Source organism: Delphinus delphis, chromosome X (assembly GCF_949987515.2).
Source record: "Delphinus delphis chromosome X, mDelDel1.2, whole genome shotgun sequence".
Taxonomy (NCBI): domain Eukaryota; kingdom Metazoa; phylum Chordata; class Mammalia; order Artiodactyla; family Delphinidae; genus Delphinus; species Delphinus delphis.
This window is the reverse complement of record NC_082704.1, coordinates 72,769,732-72,783,177: the sequence shown is the minus strand read 5'-3', so window position 1 is coordinate 72,783,177 and position 13,446 is coordinate 72,769,732.

Sequence of the window (13,446 nt, the reverse complement as noted above, 5' to 3'; positions counted from 1 at the left end):
ATACAATACTAGAGACCTATTAGTTTCAAGAAGTCTGGCCCCATGCTCTTCATCCTTCAGTCTATGTTTAGCCAACATTAAGTCTAAGAAAAAAAGTGTATGCCTGTGTTTTGGAGATGTGCTTACTTTATGGTAAACAAGTAGAGGAAAAAGCAGACCCACATCTTTCACTCCTGGGAAAATAAAGAGGAAATTTGAATGGTAGGATCCAAACCTATCCCCTTCCTTTGTGGGAAGTCAGCTCTGGTGGAAAGATGCACAAATCTGAAGCAATGGCATGGAGAAAATAAGGTGAGAAAGGAATGACGGGTATCAAACCAGACCACCTAATTATCCAGAAGGTCAAAAAATGGGAAGAAGGGTGGGACTCTCTTTAGTGAAATTGGGGTTGGGGTAGAATCTCTTTAGTGAAATTGGATTTCACTAAAATTGGGGTTGGGGTAGAAGATGATGGTTTAGAGCAAGCAGAAAATAATTTTGTTGCCTTTCTTAAGCATAGGTAATAGGAGAAATCCTTCAACACTGTTCTTAGGATTTTCCAAATCCCTGGAAATATCCATATAGCATAATTGCAGGACCACTATTCCGAAGCAAAAAATTGCTAAAATAACTCTGGTGCTCCTTATGTGTTTATCATTTGGCGAAAGGCCCAACCTTACCTCCATCACACACATAGCTGAAAAGACTCATAGTCTTTGAGTCCCTATGTACCACATGAGATGCATTGGCTCAGTTTCGCTTCGCCTAAAGAATAACAGGACAGGAAATTAAGATATACATCCACACTCCCCAGGTGAAGGCTAATAATAGTAGCCACCCTCAATCACTAAGCTTCTTGCAGCTGTTGTGGATCTATTTACATTGAAATCTTCCCTCTCCATTCTCAGTGGTTCCATAATTATGCTTGTTCTATTTCTCTCAATGAACAAAGACAAGGAGATTCGCGTTAACTCCAAATAATGTCTGCTTCCAAAAAATCCTTCTAGCTTTTCTCCTTTATCCAGCAGCCTCTGCTCCATGAGTAGTGCCATTCTTGTGACTCAGAAGACTCCTTGAAAGAACTACTCCGCAGATGTATAGGGAGCAAATATATGGTTATGAGGGACGGGGGCAACTGGGAAGTCAGGGTAGAGGATGGCTTCTGGAAGAGGTTTGGAGAAAATCTTTTTAGTTTTGCCATCCCTGGTCCAGGGAAGGTCATGACCATAGATGTCAAAGCCAAGCTTTATTTGAGATTTATGTCCAATTCCTTTTTTTCTTTTTGCGTTACGTGGGCCTCTCACTGTTGTGGCCTCTCCCATTGCGGGGCACAGGCTCCGGACGTGCAGGCTCAGCGGCCATGGCTCACAGGCCCAGCCGCTCCGCGGCTTGTGGGATCTTCCTGGACTGGGGAACGAACCTGCGTCCCCTGCATTGGCAGGCGGACTCTCAACCACTGCGCCACCAGGCAAGCCCTATGACCAATATTTATTTACAACTTAGAACCAGTCATTAACCCTGGTTTCTTTTGATTGACTTCAGAACAGAACTAAACCTGGGACTTCCCTGGTGGCCCAGTGGCTGAGAGTCCGCTTGCCGATGCAGGGGACATGGGTTCGTGCCCCAGTCTGGGAAGATCCCACAAGCCGCAGAGCTGCTGGGCCCGTAAGCCATGGCCGCTGAGCCTGCACGTCCGGAGCCTGTGCCCTGCAATAGGAGAGGCAAAAAAAGAAACTAAGCCTAAGTTGATAATTGACTAATATAGAAATATCACTTTTAAGAGAAAAAGAGTGGAGGTGGATGTGGGGAGGGGCAGGGAATGAACTTCCCTGGTTAACTAAGTGTTTTGGTTAATAGAGAGATTTCTGAGCACATTCTCCCACGATTCTTGGTCTTGAGTCATAAACACTCACACTTATGATATTATTTACTCTTCATGAAACCCTAATGAGGGAATATTATTATCTCTTTTCTGTAGACAGAAGAAACGAAGCTCAGAGAGGCTTTAGCTGACTTGATGAAGGTCACATAATTACTAATTGAGCTGAGACTCAAAGCCAGTCTTTTGACTCCAAATCCAGTTTTTATTGTTATTTATAAATCAGGTTATGTCACTGTTCATCTAGGAAATGATTACTGTAGAAGTAATGGAAGAATTGGAATATACTCTTAAAAATGAATTTTTCAAAGCCATAGTGTAATCATGGACTCATAATAATGGCTGCCATTTACCAACTTCCTATGTTCTAGGCATTTTACATTTGTTATTTTGAATATACCTAATTTTATAGAAGAGGAACTGGTGGTTCAGAAAGGTTAACATACTGTGTAATCTATTCATTTGTTATGTCTATTATTTATTGTACTCCTCCCTGCACTACATTAGTAGGTTGTAAACTCCATGAAGACAAGGATCCCCAGTGCCTAGAACAATTCTAAGCATACAGTAAGTGCTCTAATATAAAAGGTTTATATGTGAGTGCCGGTATGAATCAGGATTCTCCAGAGAAACAGAATCAATATGATATTTATAATTTATTTTAAGGAATTGGTTCATACAGTTGTGGGGCTGGTCAGTCCAAAATTTATATGACAGGCTGGCAGGCTGAAAACTCAGGCAGGAATTGATGCTGTAATCTTGACACAGAATTGCTTCTTCTTCAAGGAACCTCAGTTTTTGCTCTTAAGCCCTTCAACTGATTAAGTGAGACCCACCCACTACTGAGGGTAATCTTTACATAAAGTCAACTGATTGCAGAGGCTAACCATATCTACAAAATACTGTCACCAGCATCACCTACATTAGTGTTTAATTAAACAACTGGGTACTATAGCCTAGAAAAGTTGACACATAAAACTAACCATCACAGTGCTCAAGTTCATATATTTAAGTAAGTAGTGTTGCTGGGACTTAAATCTAGGTCCTTGTGATTCTCGAGCCTATCATCTTTCCTTTACACCTCAAGAATGTCTAATCTGGAAGGAATTCTCCGGACCATCTAGTGTAATCCTACAATAATATATATGGGAATATCAAGGATGGGTAGAGAGAGGGAGGGGTAAGTCACAGGAAATTGCTCAAATTCAAACTCAGATTTCCAGACTTCCTATTCCCTCTATGATGACTGGGATAGGCAGAATCTGTCCTGAATTCCTGCTGTTATGATCCAGGACTGGGGAGGACACTGGAGAGGGTGTCAAAGACTGTGCTGAATGTGTGCTAAGAATGACAAAGTCCATATTCTGGAAACAGATTTTGTAAAGTCTCTGAGCTTTTTGACTGTTACTTTCCTCTGTCTTTTTTTTTAAAAACATCTTTCTTGGAGTAAAATTGCTTTACAATGGTGTGTTAGTTTCTGCTTTATAACAAAGTGAATCAGTTATACATATACATATATCTCCATATCTCTTCCCTCTTGCATCACCCTCCCTCCCACCCTCCATATCCCACCCCTCTAGGTGGTCACAGAGCACTGAGCTGATCTCCCTGTGCTATGCGGCTGCTTCCCACTAGCTATCTATTTTCCATTTTGTAGTGTATATATGTCCATGCCACTCTCTCACTTTGTCCCAGCTTACCCTTCCCCCTCCCCATATCCTCAAGTCCATTCTGTAGTAGGTCTGCATCTTTATTCCCATCTTGCCCCTAGGTTCTTCATGACCATTTTTTTTTCTTAGATTCATATATATGTGTTAGCATACGGTATTTGTTTTTGTCCTTCTGACTTACTTCACTCTGTATGACAGACTTTAGGTCCATCCACCTCACTATAAATAACTCAATTTCATTTCTTTTTATGGCTGAGTAATATTCCATTGTATATGTGTGCCACATCTTCTTTATCCATTCATCTGTCGATGGGCACTTAGGTTGCTTCCATGTCCGGGCTACTGTAAATAGTGCTGTAATGAACATTGTGGTACATAATTCTTCTTGAATTATGGTTTTCTCAGGGTATATGCCCAGTAGTGGGATTGCTGGGTTATATGGTAGTTCTATTTTTAGGTTTTTAAGGAACCTCCATACTGTTCTCCATAGTGGCTGTATCAATTTACATTCCCACCAACAGTGCAGGAGGGTTCCCTTTTCTCCACACCCTCTCCAGCATTTATTGTTTGTAGATTTTTTGATGATGGCCATTCTGTCCTCTGTCTTTTAAAGTTGACCCCATATACTTAATGCCACTGAATTTTATACCTTAAAATGGTTGAAATGTCATATTGTATGTTATGTATACTTTATACAATAAAAAAAGATTAAAAAAAGTTGATCACAGAGTGGGAATACAAACTTGAAATCAGAAATCAAGAGACTTATGTATTAGATGGGTGTCTACTGTATTCCAGGAATTTTACCTATACATATATATTACCTTACTTAATCTTTAAATCATCAATGTGAGGTAGTAAGTACTATAAAGAAACTTAGATCCAGAAAAGTTAAACAACTTGCCCATAGTTGGGAGATAGGAGAGCCAGGACTTGAACTCCAGTGTCTTAACTCTTATCCATTTCAATACCAACCTGAAGATTAATGATGATGATGATAAGGCATTATATATATGGAGAACCCTTATTCAAAGACATGTTGAGCAGAAGACTAGAGTCACCTTTTATCATTTATTTATTTATAATTAGTATTATACAAAATTAATTATAATAATTTATTATATTTATCATTAATATTTTAATACAAATGTGTTTCTCAGACCAATTAAGTTACTTGGCAAGGCCTTGAACAAATGGAACACAAGAGAGGTAAGTATATCAGATAAGAAAGTACTCAGTTGTAGAATGTTGGGGAGGGCAGGCATTGATAGCACCACCTGGGGGAAAGCTGGGCATTTAATAGAGCAGGTAAATAAAACCTATGCTTGTCTTTCAGACATGCCAATAACTATACCTTTCAACTCCATTTCCTCCTTTAGCATGGACCAAAGGCAGCATGATCCTTGCATTATTGTATTAAAGCAAAATTAGAAGCTAATTATCTAATAGTATCTGGAGTTGCCACCACTTCCACTGCTATTGCTCAGTTCTTACAGTGGCTGTTTATTTTCTGTTCTGGCTAGTGGGCACAACTGGGAAAACAGTAGTACTTCACAGGAAACTGATAGAACTGGATGGGAAAGAAATCAACTAAGCTCACTGGCTAAGAGTGACTTGTGTAGCCTAAATTGGGGCTGTGGCAGGTGGTAAGATTTGACTAGGGAAATGGATTCAGCAAGTCAAGGCAAAGGAAAACACAGACATCTAAGAAAAGACCTGAGTCTTTTGACTGCTGTTGGGTTTAGAATTGTTCTACAGTTTTCAATAGCTATTTTGATCTCCCTGGTCTTCCATTTTACAGTAAGTCAGTCAGTCTTAACTCTGCTACTGGTTGGTCATATAGCCTTGGACAAGGCTCTACCTCTCTCTGGGCCTCAGTATCCCTTTCTGTACATTTAGAGAATTTGGGACTAGTTAATCACCAAGAACCTCTTCATTTCTGACTGTATCACATTCTGTGACTTTTTGAGTGTGTGGACTTCTTCCGTCTCACTTTGAGATTCAGGAAAAACAGTGGTCCTCACGAACCACAGAAACATAGCCTGCTACACAATGAACATCAATAAATGCTTGTTGAATGAATAAATAAAAAAAAATAATAGCTAATCCTTATTGAGCAGTTGCTATGTATCAGGCCAGAGCTGCAATTTTCATCTCAGAGACCTGGAGAACAAGGCCCTGTCTGATTCATCTGTGCACTGTTGTAGTTGTCATCATGTTCACACAGCAAGTAATTGATGGAGCCAAGACTCAAATCCAGGATGGCTGGCTCTAGAATCCATACTGTTAAATGACTACACTCATTCAGTAGTTCACAAAGAGCTGCTATTCAGTAGGTGCATCACAAATATTTGCAGAATAAACAGACTGCACTGATAAATAGGTTAAGCCACTTTGTACCCTGGCTATATTAAGAACCTCATTAGGTAAGGCAGTGGTTTTACATCACCTCAACAAAAACAGGAGACATAAGGATAGAAGAAATGAGTCCCAGGATTGGAGTGTGCTAGCGTTGTGTGTCTTGGGTAAGAATGTGCCCTCTCTAAGCTTCCATTTCATCATCTATCAAGTAGAGTGAATAACTAAAAACTCAGAGGGTTGTGGTGCACACAGTGAAAAGGCAAACACGAAAGACTCTAGCACTGTGCTTGACAGATCTGGATCCTAATCCAGAACTGTGAGTTTTATTTTCCTTCACTGAGGATTAGAAAAGAAAAGCCCTGGGAAAGTGAGAGGAAGCTTGCAAAAATGGGAAGAGGACAAAGAGGACAAAGAAAGCTCAGGAAATATGGATGTGCTCCTGGGAGGATGGAGAAATGAAGGGGAAGCATTGCTTCCCAACATTGCATCCACGGAGTTTCTCTGACTCAAAGGCTGGTCTTCAGCATGTCAAGAGCTCATGAATTCTATCAGTTCTTCTCAAAACCTTTTTGTTTCATGGACTACTCAAGTAGCCAAGTGATACAAAAGCCACAGTCTTCTCCCTTTTATTTTCCTGAAATATCTGTGTTGGCATAATATAAAGCCAGAGACTCCATAAGTTTCCAGCTTGTAAGGCTCAAAAGAAGCCAAAGGTCTTCCTTTTGGGGAGGGGCAGCTGGATCAAATTTTGTTCACCAGTACAAAGTCTGGCACGTTATAAGTGCTCAGTAATTATTTGTTGAATAAATCAAAATATTACTTTTTTTTCAGAAGGGGTAACTTGCCAAAGCAAAGATTGCCTTTTTTTTCAACTGTTTTGGCTGGTATTACATAGCTATAGCCCCCAACCTTCCCATCTAGGAGCCAGTGACAGAAGGCAGACAGATTGCCAAAGAACAGACAGACACATGGACAAGAATGAGCAAACACACATACCAAAGGCTCTCTGTAAGCCAAGGAATAAATGCCTATTCTTAGTCTTCACTCTCTGTCTTTGTGCACTTAGGACAGAGAGGCTGGCATTTCATAGTCCAAATTCCTGGCAGCATTTTCCACAAGTCTGCTTTCACAGAGATGTGAAAATTAATTTAGTTAAAATATAGTCATTGATTTGCAGGCTCACAGAACATTAGGTCTTTAAGGTCCTCTGACTTCAAACACTTCCTTGTGCTAAGCAAGGACCCAAGGGTCAAGAAAGAAGAGAGTAATTGTTCAAGATCACAGAGTCAGAAGCTAAGCTGGGACTTGAACCTATGGCTTCCAGGACCAGAGCGGTTTCTTTTCTATCACATTGCCCATTGATATGTAAACTGCTGATGTGTGGAATATCCGATCCACATCCATGTATTAAGGCGGAACAACAGAGACCTTGATTTGCTAACCAGTTTGTTAATTTGGCATATGCCACAGCTATCTTGACATTATTCAATAAAAATAGAATTCTTCCTCTGAACTCTCCAATATTATAGGCACTAGCTACATGTGGCTTTCATGGTCACATGAACTGTCTCATAGACTTTTCAATAAGTTTTATTTCTGCACTATCCAATATGTCAGTCATTAGATATATGTGGCTTTGAGCACTTGAACTATGACTAGTGCAACTGAAGAACTAAATTTTAAATTGTGTTTAATTTTACTTCATTTATATATAAATAGCCATGCGTGGATACTGCTTACCATGTTGGACAGCAGAGCTATAAAATGGGGTCGAGAATCCTTGCCTTGCCTTCCTTCCATGACTGATGAGGATGGAATGACCATATCTACCAGTCTAAAATGGTAGAAAAACCTTTAGGATCAGAAAAACTTGAGTTCAAACCTTCACTATATTACTCACTAGCTGTCTTCCCTTAAGGAAGTCCTTTTATAAATTGAAAACTTAGTTTCTTCATCTGTAAAATGTGAAGAGTAGGTCCTATCCTCACAGGATTTTGAGGCAGGACCACATGAGATTGTATTGCACAGGGCCTGGTGTGGGACTGTGCTCAGGCACTATGAATTTTGCTTTTTTTTCTCTTCTGTTGTCAAGGCCACCAGTAATCCCGGACAGGAAGTCCTTGAATGGCCTCGAAGACTATGTATTCTTCAAGGAACAAAAGGGCACATGATGACAGGTGGAGTAGGGGTAGAGGGTTAGAAGTGGAAATCCAGCCAGAAAAGCAAGGGTTCAGGCAGACCTGCACCCAAAAAGGTCTCACAGTAAAGGGAAGCCAAGGATTGAGTCAAGTGAGGGACCTGAGATTGAGTCCAGAGACCTGTGTTATAGATCCCACTCTGAGCCTTGGTATCATCATCCATAAAATGGGGTGGGAGTATGTGGTGGTGGTAGAAGGTAGTCACTACACTATAAAATCTCTAAAGTTCCTCTGAGCTTATAACTAACCTAATTTATAGTATTTAAGACAAGCATTTCAATTGACTCTTAGGGCTCAGCCCTAACTTCAGGGCCCAGAGTGGGCCTTACAAGCTCTGGTTTCCTCTTTTATGAACAGACTCTCGTCCACAATCTTCTTAAGACTCAGAAGGTCCTGATCTACTAGAGAAAATTGATAGCTTCTATATTTTTCTAAGGAAGACAGTAGGGCATGGCAGGTGCACAGAACTAGAGTTAAACAAACCAGGACCTTAGGTAAATTGCTTCACTTCCCAGGGCCTCAGTCTTCTCAACTGTAAAACAAGAGTGGTAGAACCTATTTTCCAGGGCTGCTGTGACAAGTAAATGAGAGAACAATGTGTCAGAACTAGGTAATCTGTGAAGAACAGTACACATAGGAGAAATTAGCAAATGAACTTTCATTCTATTTTGCTTATACCTCTAGGGAGCAATTACTTGTCTGCCATGTTTTAGAGTCAGAAATTGACTGATCTTCCTCCCTAGATTTTATTGAATTATTTATTTATTTATTTATTTTTTGGTACTCGGGACTCTCACTGTTGTGGCCTCTCCCTTTGCGGAACACAGGCTCCGGACGCGCAGGCTCAGCAGCCATGGCTCACGGGCCCAGCCGCTCCGCGGCATGTGGGATCTTCCCGGACTGGGGCACGAACCCATATCCCCTGCATCGGCAGGCGGACTCTCAACCACTGAGCCACCAGGGAAGCCCCCCTCCCTAGATTTTGACCTCCCAAAGATTCCAGACTGTATCTTAGTTATCTTCAGCCCAGAAGGTAGTGCCTGGTACAGAGCAGACACAAAGTCAGCCTGCAACAATATATTTAACCCATATAGAACTGAACCCCAGAAGCAATAATAGTATTTTCATTTTATAATTCGGTCATATAAAAAACTTTGTTTCTGCACAAACTATTAACGTTGCTAATTATGTCTTCACTGCCAGGAAGCTCAAGATGCGGTGATTAATTATACTTGTCACAACAGTCTGGCTCATCCTCTCCTTGGTCCTCATTTTCTTCTATTATGACACACCATAGAGTCTAAGTGCTTTTTAATGTAAGGTGTAGCAAATACTTGGAATTTCACAATGATTATGCACATAGATTCCAGGGTCAGACACACCCTGGATTCAAATCCTGGCTCTACTATTTCCTGGCTGGGTGACTTTAGACAAATTACTTCATTCCTTTGAGACTCATTTTCTCCTACCAAAAAAGAGGGTGATAATTTGTACCTCAGAGTGACGTAAAATTTAACAAGGTAAGGCACAGTGCTTGGCATATGATAAGCAGTCGGTAATCAGTTAATATATGAAATATGCACATGTATGGCTTTTCTGCTTGTCTTTTCTCCAAAAAAATAGGTAAAAGTGAACGTACACATCCATAATTACATTCTATTTTGCTGTTTCCCACTTTTGGCACCAGACCCAAGGCCAGTGGCCATCCAACACCATAAGAAGCAAATAGCAAGTCAGAGCATTAAAGCAGGGGTAGATAAACTAAAGCCTATGGGCCAAAGATCATAAGCAAAGAACGGCTGTTAAATGTTAGAAGAAGAAGGTGAAGAAGGAGGAGGAGGAGAGGGAGAAAGGGAAGGGGAAGAGGAAGAAGAAGAAGAAGGAGGAGGAGGAGGGAAGGGAGGGGTGAGGGAGGAGAGAGACGAAGGGGTGGGAGAGGGGGAGGAGAGTAAATCACCTGTGGCCTGCAAAGACTAAAATATTTCCTATCTGGTCCTCTATGGAAAAAAAGTTGCCGACCACTGATCTAAAGAGGAAGAGCCACGGCCACCCTTGCCAAAGACAGACAAAAGCATAGTGTAGTACTAGAATAAGGCTCTGGAGTTAAAAGTCTTAGATTTTTATCCTACATAAGTTACCTCCACCCTACAGCCAAGACTGTGAGGGTCAAATTGGATAATGTATCTGGCACTCAATGTACATGTATCTTTCCTTTCACCCTTATTTATTCATGTAAATTGATAAGTGTTTATAAATCTGGGGTTCATAATTCAGGGAATACATAATTTTATTCTCTTTTTTTCAATACTTTCTCTTCAAATGGGTTATCTTGTGTTATGATATTGTCTACAAATGGAGCAGCCCATTAAGCCCCCAGTGGGAACTCAATACATACTTCCTTATTACTTTGTCTTGAAATGAAGAAATGCCAGAAATGTCTCCCGAGAAAAGTCCTCTTCCTGTTTAGGCACTTCTTTCACTGGGTTACATTCATGAGACTATAGATTGGATTGAGACTTGAATATCTTGAAAACCATCATCATTTCTGGCTTCAGTTAGATGCTATCCTTAATTTCTCTCTAATCCTCAAACAACTCTGTAGCACAAGCAGTGTTGTCCTCCATTCAGATGAGGACACTGAAGCTCTGAGATGTTATATCACAGTAACTGACTGAAGCCCAATCTTCTCTATGCCCCATTTCTTCTTTATATTGTACCTCAATAAGTAGTTAGGAAAGGCTTCTTAGAGAACTAAGGTTGAGGGAAGACAAAAAGTAGACCCAAAGTCCTATGACCTTCATTCCCAAGGTTTATTTGAACTGAGGAATTTGAGGATGTCAGGCTAAAGAAGGAGCAGACTTCTGGAAACATATATATTTTATTTTTTCCCACAGAGGGGGCTGATGGATTCTGAGAATCATGTAGATAAAGAATATAAGCTCCTCCTAAAAGATTTAAATAATAATCTTTGCTTTGCACTCTTCAAAAAGCTGTGTTGAACGTTAAAATTAAATAATGGATGTAGAAGAGAATTGTCAACTGTAAAGGGCTATAGTAATGTAACCATCTTATTCCCATATTTGGGGGAAGGGCCTGGACTTAGGTTACATGATAGATCTGTGCTAGAACCATGTTTGATTCACCCATCTCGCTGCCTCTGAGCCTAGCACTTTTACCAGTATCTCCACAGAAATCTCCACAACTAATGTCCTTAGAGTGTTAGGTGATAGAAGAAAGAAGATGGAGGTAGCCTTAGCAGGTTTCATTAGCACCTCACCCCCTTTTCAAGGGAAGACCATCAGCCCAGCAAGCAAATTTCTGTGTCTTTCTCACTCCCTTGCTATGAAATTCTTATGTCTGCCTTCCATCATGTTGGGAAGGAGGAGAGCTAAGGAGGTGGAAAAGGTGGAGAAAAAGCCATTCCAGCAAGGAAAGGAAGCTTCCAGACAATAATTGGTATTCTGTGGCTACGTTCAGGTCAACTGGCCAAACACTCCCTAAGAGTTTCATCTGGTCAGGCTCTAAGTCACATTCCAGAGTTGAATGTGAGTTGACCCTGTTCTCAGAGTTGTGGGAATGGCCTCTGAGTTCAGCTGCAGCTTTAATACTGCACAGAGTATCTCAGTTCAGTATTAAAGCATAGAGTATCTAAGTGGAGGGAGTGTGATGGGACAAGGAGAGAGAAACCTACAGATACAGCTGCCTCCCCCGCCCTCACCTGCCTCCCAAGGCCTATCGTGACCAAGACTCATACAGTCTGATGGACCTGTTCCCATCATCAGGGAAGCGATAATAATAATAATAACAACAACAACAACAACAACATTTGTGCCAGTTACTGGATCAAGCATTTTTCATATATTAACTTCTTCACTCCTCCCAGAAATTCTATGTAAAAGGTATATTATTATCCCAATTTTTCCTAATAAGGAAATTAAGACATAAGGTAGTCCTCAGGAGATTACAAGAGAACTAAGTCATCTTGATTCTATAAACATTGACCACCTACTATGTGCTAAATTCTGTGCTGGTCCTGGGAATACAGAGTACCGTGGGAATACATAATCTCAGTCATGTGGGAGAGTAGAAAAGTAAACAGTTAGGCAGGCAGTCACCAATTTTATATATATATATATATATATATATATATATATATATAGTTATATGTGAAGTGCCTATTATATGTCAGGAACTATGCTAAGCCCTGAGTTTAAATGATAAAGAAAGCAGATACAGTGTTACAGCAGAGTGACAAGTGCCATGGCAGAGGTAAGCATGGGGGTTATGAGATCTCAGCCTGGGGAGTGGCAGGTGGATTCTTATAAGAATTCCTGGAAAAGGTGATCCTTTGGGCAATTGTTGCCCCTCAGGTATTTAAAAGAGACCAGCCTAGGCTCCTCTTTCCCAACAAAAGAGCCAGGTCCCTCACGCTCCATCTCTCTAGCCCCAGGAAGCTCACAGTTAATTTTTTAGGGCAAGACAAGCTTGAGGGGCTTTCTGACCACAGGCAGGTCAGAGCATTCATCCCCAGAAGCCTCCCTCTCAATTCCCCTCACCCTGGCAATAGGTACAATCTGTCTATCTGGTTTGCCTTAAAAACATCCTGCAAGATGCCTAAATAAAAAGAAAGACTGGCATATCACTGCAGTGCCTGGCTCATTGTCTCCATGGGGAGTACCTTCAGACAGCTCTTGCCAGGAAGTTTTGTCTACAGCGATTTTCTTTCTTTTCATTATATTCATATTTATTACAATGGTATAAGCAGTGTCTGATAGTCTGTCTGCTTAGCGCAGCAATGAGATTTTTTAAATATTCCGGACATTTTTTTTATCAAGTACTCTAACCCTCAGCAAGAATGTGTGTCTAAGTATATACACATGGGTATGTAGGGAAGGGGGGGCTTTTGTATATGGCTATATGCAGGAAACTGAGTGTGTTTGTAAGCATTTCTGTGTGTGTGAACTTGTGTTGGTTTAGATGTCTGGAAAACTTCTTGAAAATTTCCTAAAGAGCTGAGTTCCATAAAATTGTCTTTCCTTTAACTTCATGGAGAAAGAGGTCATGAGTAAATTTTGCTAGCTGAGATGCTTGTCTTCATGGAAATTATTTTCTGACAAGTAGAATAATAATAATAATAATAATAATAATTTCCTTCTCAGAACAATCCTGTAAAGGAGGCATTATTTCACCACCATTTTATAGATGAGGAAACTGAGAGCCAGAGAGATTAAAATCATTTGCTCAAGGTTGTACAGCTCGTAAGTGGTAGAAACAGGATTACAATGCAAAATTCTTTTGTCTGGGATCCTAGTCATAACTACTACACATTTCTAGATTAAAGCCAAGCCACCATTCAATG